We start from the raw sequence: 10,080 nt of genomic DNA, 5'->3' as shown, positions 1-10,080 counted from the left end.
TTCTGTGCACAATATTTTAAAATTCTGCAAATTGTATTTGTCAAATAAATGGGGAGGCTCCACCATGGCATTGGGGAGCACAGGCCACTGGCTGCACATAGGTGGGAGATCACTGTACAGACCCCAACTCAGTGGTGAGGCTGCACCCAAGCCTGACACAGTGCAAGGACTGGGCCTGCCCCAGAAGCACCTCGGGGCCCTGCCCCTCCAAGCCAGGTTCACCAGGTGTGGGCAGGCAGGCTCAGCAAGGCAGGATCCAAGTGTGGAGGAGCTTAGTGTGGGGGGATCCATGCATGGGTTCAGAGGCTTCTGCATGGGGCAACCTGTGTTTGGGCGGCTCAGTGGGGGATCTGGGTATGGGGGGATCTGGATGCACAGGGGCTTGTTGGGGGGTTCTGGGTGCAACGGTAATGGGACTCTGCAGGGGGGTCCAGGTGAATGCAGCTGGTTGGGGCTCAGCAGGGTTGGGTGTGGAGGGGATAGAGCTCTGCACGGGGGGGTCTGGGTGTGGGGGACTCAGTGGGGGGGGGTCCAGATGCTGGGGGAGTGGGACTCAGTGGGGTGGGGATTCAGGTTGGGGTTTGGTGGAGTGGGGATCCGGGTGTGGGTGGCTCGGCCCTGTGGTCCAGGTGCAGGGGGAGTGGGCTCCTCGTGGGGTTCTGAGTGCAGGGGGGTGAGGCTTGGTGGGAGGATCTGGGCATGAGGGGATCTGGATGCACAGGGGTTGGGCAGATGGGGCAGCAGCTCCATGTACAGGTATCCCTCCCCCTGCAGCTGAGGAGCAATGGGTGCAGGAAGCAGGAGGGGGTTGCAGAGCTTCCTGCAGCCAGGGGAGAAATCCTTCCCCAGCCTGGCAGGATGCAGCAGAGCACAGACACTGCTGTGTCTGATGCAGACCAGAGTGCTACCCACACATTGGTGACTCTGCAGCCCCACAGTGAAGAGGGAGGGGAGAGCTGTACTCCCCATGATAGGCACGGGCAGGACAAGCCCACCTCCTCACCCCTTGCTCTGGGATCATCTGCAAAAGAGGCAGTGAACCCACCTCCGCTGGCCAGCCAGTCCCAGGAGCGGTGCTTGCAGGCTGGTGTGCATGCCTGCCTTGTGACGGTGCCCAGAACCCAGCCAGAGCCACCCATGGTTCCTTCACACGGTGCCTGCGGTGGGACTGGCATGCGTCAGGTGGAGCCGCTCCACAAGGGCATTCTCAGCCCCTTCCCTAGCGCTAGTGTGGGAAGGAGCAATAAGTAGCAGCTGCGTGTGACTTCCTGAGAAGTGTCCCCATCTCTCTCTGCGGCAGGGCAATTCCCACCCAGCCTTCCCACACTCACACCACAATGCCTGCCAATAGCCCAGCTGGCCTGGGTCTCAGCAGTCACGCCCTTCCTCCGCTGACAGCCCATCGGCACACACTGTCTGTCTCCGGCTGCAGCAATGCCAACTCCTGACCACTGTACCTGACTGCCATGCCCTTCGGTGGTCCCCTCTCATCTCGGCTAAGGTGCCCGAATCTCGGCCAGTCCACCTCCCCATGGACAGCTGTCACTCTTCCCTCAGTACCAGCATGTGGCCCAGCCGGTCCCCCAGTGCTCCAGACCAGTCACACAGGGAAACACAGGGACCTGAGCAAAGGGACCATCAGACTGTCTTTAGCTCTCTGGGGTTTTCTCTCCTCCTCCGGCCAGCCAGGGTATTCCCCCTTTCTTCCCTCCTACTTCACAAAGGGCAGCCCCTCTATTCCCCGGGAGTCCCTCCCTGACAAGTCGCTCCACCAACCTGCACCCAAAGAGTGGGGGAGGATTTTGTCTCAGGCTGGTGCCAGCTCCCCGGGTGGGGGGGGCTCCCGGGACCTGTCTGCCCCATGGGGTTGCTCCTGTTGCTGGCCTGTGAGTGGAGGATCTTCCCTTGGCAGAGCAGTTCTCACACCTGCTGTGCCCAGGCCCACCTGCCAGAGGGGCTGAGCACCCACACGTGGGGAGCCCGGCTCATTGTTGCCATGTAGACCCGGGAAATCCTTGTTACCAACAGTGTCCTTTCCCTACTGCGCCCCCCCAGGGCAGGGCTGACACAGGAGAGGTGGGACTCGAGAGGAGAAGAGACAAATGCCCCGGTCGCTGTCCCCTGTGGAGGGCAGCAGGAAGGGGGCCAAGCTCCTGTCTCCCCCCGCCAACCCCAGGAGTAACAGGACAAGGTGGTTTGTCAGTCCAGCCTGCTGGGCAGGCGCGAGGTGAGAGCCCAGTCCAGAGTGGGAGCGAGGCCTGCCTGTGTGCACCTGCTCTGGCTCCAGATAAGCGCCTCCAGCAGGCTTGCCACCCCTGGGGGCTCCCGTTGTGAGGGCGAAGTGCGGAGTCCCCACTGGGCTGCGAACGGCTCGGGGCTCGCCAGCTCTGGCCTGTGCCCCCCTCACATTTTTTGACCACGTTGCTGCACAGTGGGCAGGCTGGCAGCTGCGGCGAGGAGCCCAACGCAGTGCAAGGGGAGCAGCGGCCTCTCCCTGCTCTTCACAGAACTCTTTGGAATTGATGGCTAGCCTTGGAGATTTCCGAGACTCCCGACCGGGCCAGCTGCTCCTCCCAGAGCAGTGGGATGTGCTGCTCCCCTGACAGCCTGCCCTAGTTTGTTGTGGGCCATAACACAAGAGAGCTCTGGTAACATTTCTTCTAGTCACAATGTTCTCCTTATATGTTACAGGGTCCCTATGTGGTGCAATGCAGAGGGACAGGATGCAGCACTTCCAGGGTCTCTGACAAACATGATCTCCAAGTGCAAGCTTGCCAACCTGTGAAACTACATCTACTCCATGTCTCCCTGAGATGATGGAAGAAAATGGGAATGAAGCCAGCAGCCCTTAGGAGACTCCAACTAGTAAAGGAGACTGCAACACAGCTCCTGCAACACAGCTCCTTTCAGCCATCATCTGACCTATCCCCTCCGTTTCTACACTGGCTCCCCATAGAATAGTGAGGCAAATTCAAGATCTCGGTCACTATCTTCAAGCTGTTCCAAGGCGTATCTAAAAGAGTCTAAAGCTGCAGGATGCAGGCTGCGGTTGACAGCTCTGCTCTTCAGGCACCATGGTACTCTTCAGTAGGGTAAAACTATGCAAGACACAGAGCTTTCTCAGGTGCCAGTCTGAGATGGTGGAATGAACTCCTCCAGGTGATAAGAACCATCACAAACCTCCTCACTTTTCCCTCGGATTACCAGGTGCACGGTGCCAACCTGCCTTCTCTAATGCAAACAAAGAGCAGCGTGGACATGTAAACAAAACAAAACCTTCCGAAATCACGCCCTACATTGCACACACAATTCTGTCCCTGGGAAGGTGATGAGAGAAAACCCCACACAGTAGAGATGTTAGTCATTGGCATAATGCACAACTGGAAAGCATTCCAATACTACAGTGATGAGAGCAGGATAAGAACCGATATGGGATAGAATAGAACTGCAGACAAACAACTGTCCTGAATGTGAACCTGTTCGCAGGCACTGTCTGCTAGTACTGCTTAGGATGTGACTTGCTTTTCAAATATCTCTTTGCTTTGAAGCTTGAAAGAGCTGTACAGTATCATTAATGGTCACTCCTGGACAGAGCGTGCCAACTTTACTCGAGTAGTCCTACTGATTTCAATGACAATATAATAGGATACAAAAAATACAGTAGGATACAACTCAATGGGTGATGTCCTCGCTCCATTGAAGTCAATGGCACTACTGCCCCCCAAAATAAATGTTAGGCTCTTTAACCATGTCAAGCCCCTTAAGCTGGTTGTGCCAGTCTTGTTCCGAATCTCACTTTTGGAGTGAGGGAATACTCAACGTGAGCAGCATGGCAGCCAGGTTAGATATCTGTATGTGAACAGAGCACTGTTAAAAACCAGACTGTAAAACTGTGCTAAGCGGAGGGCCCAGGGAGGTGCACATGCCATGTCTAGCTTGCCAATATTCTAAACGAATGCTGTGAATGGGGCACTGAACAACACTCCATGTGTGGAAGGCCGGTGCTTTCAAACGAAGGCAGGCAACTAAATCCATATGTAGCCACCTAACTAGAAGGGACCTAATTGGGTGGTGAGTATGTGTGACTTGTGTTGAAAGCCAGAGGAGTTAGGTACCTAACTTAAACATTCAGTTTTGAAGGTGTCAGTCTTAAAGATGAGCCCTGTGTTAACTCAAGAACATAAGAACGGCCATACTGAGTCAGACCAAAGGTCCATCTAGCCCAGTATCCGATCTTCTGAGAGTAGCCAGTGCCAGACACTTCAAAGGGAATGAACAGAGCAGGGCAATTTAGTGAGTAATCCATCCCGTCATCCAGTCCCAGCTTCTAGCAGCCAGAAGCTGAGGGAAACCCAGAGCATGGAGTCGCATCACTGACCATCTTCTCTAATAGCCATTGATGGCCCTACTCTCCATGAGCTTATCTAATTCTTTTTTTAACTCATTTATAGTTTTGGCCTTCACAGCTTCCCCTGGCAACAAGTTCCACAGTACATTGTGTGAAGGAATACTTCCCTGTGTTTGTTTTAAATTATTAATTTCACTGGGTGACCCCTGGTACTTGTGTTATGTGAAAAGAGGTAAACAGTATTTCCTTATTCACTTTCTCCAGCCAAAATTTTATAGACCTTTCTATCATATCCCCCATGAGTCGTCTCTTGTCTGAGCTGAACAGTCCATCGTCTTAATCTCTCTTCATACAGAAGCTGTTCCATACCCCTCATCATTTTTGTTGTCCTTTTCTGCACCTTTTCCAATTCTAATATGTTTTATTTGGGATGAGGTGGCCAGAACTGCACACTGTATTCAAGATGTGGGTATGCCATGGATTTATACAGTGGCTTATATGATATTTTCTGTTTTATTATCTATCCCTTTCCTAAAAGCTGCTAAAATTCTGTTAGCCTTTTTGACTGCCGCTGCACATTGAGTGAATGTTTTCAGAGAACTATCCACAGTGACACCAAGATCTCTTTCTTGAGTGGTAACAGCTAATTTAGACCCCATCATTTTATATGTATAATTGGAATTATGTTGTCCAATGTGCATTACTTTGCATTTCTCAACACTAAATTTCATCTGCCATTTTGTTGCTTGTCACCCAGTTTTGTGAGATCCCTTTTGTATCTCTTCACAGTCTGCTTTGGACTTAACTATCTTGGGTAATTTTGTATTACCTGCAAACTTTTGCACCTCACAGTTCCCCCTTTTCCCAGATCTTTTATGTATCTCTTGAGTAACACTGATCCCAGTACAGACCCCTGGAGTTCTGGAGGACACCATTATTTACCTCTCTCCATTGTGAAAACTGGCCATCTGTTCCTACCCTTTGTTTCCTATCTTTTAACCAGTTACCAATCCACGAGAGGACCTTCCCTCTTATCCCACGACTGCTTACTTTGCTTAAGAGCCTTTGGTGTAGGACCTTGTCAAAGGCTTTCTGAAAGACCAAGTACACCATATCCAGTAGATCACCCTTCTCCACATGTTTTTTGGCCCTCTCAAAGAATTCTAACAGATTGGTAAAGCATGATTTCCTTTTACAAAAGCCATGTGACTCTTCTCCAACGTAACGTATTCATCTGTGTGTCTGATAATTCTGTTCTTTTATTATAGTTTCAACCAATTTGCCAGATACTGAAGTTAAGTTTCCCAGCCTGTAACTGCCAGCATCACCTTTAGAGCCTTTTTTAGAGCATGACATTAACTATCTCCCAGTCATTTGGTACAGATGTAGATTTAACCATTAGTAGTTAGCAGGTTTCACAGTAGCAGCCGTGTTAGTCTGTATTCGCAAAAAGAAAAGGAGGACTAGTGGCACCTTAGAGACTAACCAATTTATTTGAGCATAAGCTTTCGTGAGCTACAGCTCACTTCATCAGATGCATCTGATGTAGTTAGCAGTTAGTAGTTCTGCAATTTCACATTTGAGTTCCTTCAGAACTCTTGGGTGAATATCATCTGGTCCTGGTGACTTATTACTGTTGAATTTATCAATTTGTTCCAAAACCTCCTCTATTGACACCTCAATCTGGGACAGTTCCTCAGATTTGTCACCTAAAAAAAATGGCTTAGATGAGGGAATCTCCCTCACATCCTCTGCAGTGAAGACTGATGCAAAAAATTCATTTAGCTTCTCCACAGTGGCCTTGTCTTCCTTGAGTGCTTTAGTGCCTGGATCATCCTGTGTGCCTAGCCCCACCCCCCACCCCTCGTTTGGCACGCTTCCTGCTGATGACGTACTTATAAAAATGGTGCTGTTAGCTGTTGTGTCTTTTGCTAGTGAACTGCCAAATTCTTTTTTGGCCTGCCTAATTGTGCTTTTACATTTCACTTGCCAGAGTTTGTCTTTTTCTATTTTCCTCAGTAGGATTTGACTTCCAATTTTCAAAGGGTGCCTTTTTGTCTCTAATGGCCTCTTTTACTCTGTTGTTTAGCCATGGTGACCTTTTTTTTTTTTTTTTTTGGTCTTGGGGGTTTTTTTTGCTCCTTTTACTTTTTTTGGGGGGGGTATACTTACAATTTGAGCCTCTATTGTGGTGTTTTTAAAAAGTTTCCATGCAGCTTGAGGCATGTCATTCTTATGACTGTTCTTTTTAATTTCCACTTAACAAGTGTAGTTCCCATTTAGAAGTTAAATGCTATTGTGGTGGGTTTCTTTTGTATTTTCCCCCCTTAAAGGATATTCAATTTAATTACATTATGATCGCTATTACCAAGCTATGTACAACTATAGTTACCGACTGGACCAGATCCTGTGCCTCTTTTAGGACTAAATCAAGAATTGCCTCTCGCCTTGTGGGTTCCAGAACTGGCTACTCCAAGAAGCTGTCACTAATGATGTCTAGAAATTTTATTTCTGCATCCCATCCTGGGGTGTCATTCCAGTCAGTATGGAGATAGTTGAAATCCCCCATTATTACTGTGTTTTCTGTTTTTGTAGATTTTCTTATCATAGAATCATAGAATATCAGGGTTGGAAGGGACCTCAGGAGGTCATCTAGTCCAACCCCCTGCTCAAAGCAGGACCAATCCCCAACTAAATCATCCCAGCCAGGGCTTTCTCAAGCCTGACCTTAAAAATATCTAAGGAAGGAGATTCCACCACCTCCCTAGGTAATGCATTCCAGTGTTTCACCACCCTCCCAGTGAAAAAGTTTTTCCTAACATGCAACCTAAACCTCCCCCACTGCAACTTGAGACCATTACTCCTTGTTCTGTCATCTGCTACCACTGAGAAAAGTCCAGATCCATCCTCTTTGGAACCCCCTTTCAGGTAGTTAAAAGCAGCTATCAAATCCCCCCTCATTCTCCTCTTCTGCAGACTAAACAATCCCAGTTCCCTCAGCCTCTCCTCATAAGTTATGTGTTCCAGTCCCCTAATCATTTTTGTTGCCCTCCGCTGGATGTTTTCCAATTTTTCCACCATCCTTCTTGTAATGTGGATCCCAAAATTGGACACAGTACTCCAGATGAGGCCTCACCAATGTCAAATAGAGGGGAATGATCACGTCCCTCGATCTGCTAGCAATGCTCCTACTTATACATCCCAAAATGCCATTGCCTTCTTGTCAACAAGGGCACACTGTTGACTCATATCCAGCTTCTCATCCACTGTAACCCCTAGATCCTTTTCTGCAGAACTGCTGCCTAGCCATTCGGTGCCTAGTCTCTAGTGGTGCATGGGATTCTTCAGTCCTAAGTGCAGGACTCTGCACTTGTCCTTGTTGAACCTCATCAGATTTCTTTTGGCCCAATCCTCTAATTTGTCTAGGACCCTCTGTATCCTATCCCTACCCTCCAGCGTATCTACCTCTCCTCCCAGTTTAGTGTCATCTGCAAACTTGCTGAGGGTGCAATCCACACCATCCTCCAGATCATTTATGAAGATATTGAACAAAGCCAGCCCGAGGACTGACCCTTGGGGACCCCTGGCTGCCAACTAGACATGGAGCCATTGATCACTACCCGTTGAGCCTGACAATCTAGCCAGCTTTCTATCCACCTTATAGTCCATTCATCCAGCCCATACTTCTTTAATTTGCTGGCAAGAATACTGTGGGAGACCATATCAAAAGCTTTGCTAAAGTCAAGGAACAACACTGCTTTCCCCTCATCCAGAGAGCCAGTTATCTCGTCATAGAAGGCAATTAGATTAGTCAGGCATGACTTGCCCTTGGTGAATTCCATGCTGACTGTTCCTGATCACTTTCCTCTCCTCTAAGTGCTTCAGAATTGATTCCTTGAGGACCTGCTCCATGATTTTTCCAGGGACTGAGGTGAGGCTGACTGGCCTGTAGTTCCCAGGATCCTCCTTCTTCCCTTTTTTAAAGATGGGCACTACGTTAGCCTTTTTCCAGTCATCCGGAACTTCCCCAGATCGCCATGAGTTTTCAGAGATAATGGCCAATGGCTCTGCAATCACATCCACCAACTCCTTTCGCACTCTCGGATACAGCGCATCCGGCCCCATGGACTTATGCTCGTCCAGCTTTTCTAAATAGTCCCGAACCACTTCTTCCTTCACAGAGGGCTGGCCACCTCCTCCCCATGCTGTGCTGCCCAGTGCAGTAGTCTGGGAGCTGACCTTGTTCGTGAAGACAGAGGCAAAAAAAGCATTGAGTACTTTAGCTTTTTCCACATCCTCTGTCACTAGGTTGCCTCCCTCATTCAGTAAGGGGCCCACACTTCCCTTTAATAAATCTTCCCCTAAGGGATGTGTCTGTCCAAATCATGTGTTCCTCTTCATGTGTTGGCTTTTAGTTTGAAAACTCCTCTAAACTCCTCTACAACCTTTGTACCTGTACTTGCCAGCAATTGAATTCTGTTTTGGTAGAGGCTGTTTTTCCTGTATAGGCTCCTCCTATTCCAAAAGCTTCTGCAGTTCCTAATCAACCTAAATCCCCCTCTTCCCTCCACCATTGTTTCATCCATGCAGTGAGACCTTGCAGTTCTGCCTGTCTAAGGGTGTGCGTGAAGGCTGCTCTCTCCAGATGCCGATATTACACACTTATAAAATAGGCATTAAAACAGTGGCATATTTATATAGCCCTAACTTGGTGACAGAAATGAGCAATAATCACTCAGATTAACAAACCCCTAATGGAACCTGAAAGGGACACTATTAAAAACAATCTGGAGTGAGCTAGGAAATCTCAGCAAATTCCTCAGATTGGCTGTGCTAAAATAACTGCAGCTTTCCCACAGAGTCACACACAATTATGCACAGACTTCTTGCTGCCAGACCAAATGGGCTGGCCCCAGAAAGGCCTCTCCAAATGACCCTGTCCTCCAACAAATGCTGGGGTCCTCGCTCACATTCCTACAATGAATATCCTCAGAAGCCACAGGGCAGCTGGTGGGGAGAGATTTGTCGGCTCCCCAGCTCTGCGAATGACCTGATTTCATAGTCACCTAGTTGGCTGAGCTTGCCCGGGCTCTAGCCCTCATCAGCGTGTCTGACACACGTTTGGCCCAGCTCTAGTTTGGAAATCCTCAAGCCATTGCTCCAGCTTGTAGGTTCCCCACTGTGTTTCACAGGCGGTTCTAAATTTTGCATGGAGGTGAGTGGGGAAGCCTAGTGTGTCCAGAGAAATTGTTGCCTTGGATAATGGGAGGCGATATGGAAGCCAATTTGAATATGCTTCCAAAAAGGCAGCTACTTTGTACCCAACAATTGCTGTTTGTTTGAGTCTATACGTGGAAGTGAGCATTCTGTTCTCCCGGGGCTGTAACCCAGTGAGTATCTGCATGGGACTATTTCATACTTCTCCAATCTGATCAGGCTTACTCTTTGAGACCCCTATCCCCTTCCAGAGACACCTCAAAAAGAACATGACATCTTCAGTAAGGGAGGCCCCTAGAATCCAAACCACAAGGCAGTAGCCCAGAAATACAAATCTGGGGCGACTGGGCGTGGGGCCTCATCCAGAAGAGATCCAAGGAGTTTCTAATGGATGAAGTCATTTCATAACATTTGGTCAGGGCTGGGTTTCATAGGAATCTCCAGTAGCTGAAAGTTAGCTCAGTCCATTGGGATGAGTAGTCGGTTCCCGAAAGTTAAGAAAAATGCATCTCATT

General features: G+C 49.0%; 1 protein-coding gene across 1 annotated transcript in view; it reads left to right on the top strand.

The window, feature by feature from the left end:
• MFHAS1 (multifunctional ROCO family signaling regulator 1) overlaps window positions 1–3,736 on the top strand; it is a 136,114-nt gene extending 132,378 nt beyond the window's left edge. The window contains exon 7 of the mRNA XM_073340180.1: window positions 2,692–3,736. The gene's annotated coding sequence lies outside the window, so the exon portion shown is untranslated. The remainder of the gene's footprint in view (window positions 1–2,691) is intronic.
• The last annotated feature ends 6,344 nt before the right edge of the window (window positions 3,737–10,080 follow it).

This window comes from Lepidochelys kempii, chromosome 4 (assembly GCF_965140265.1).
Source record: "Lepidochelys kempii isolate rLepKem1 chromosome 4, rLepKem1.hap2, whole genome shotgun sequence".
Taxonomy (NCBI): domain Eukaryota; kingdom Metazoa; phylum Chordata; order Testudines; family Cheloniidae; genus Lepidochelys; species Lepidochelys kempii.
Note: the sequence above shows the minus strand (reverse complement) of the source record. Positions and strands in the feature narration are given on the sequence as shown.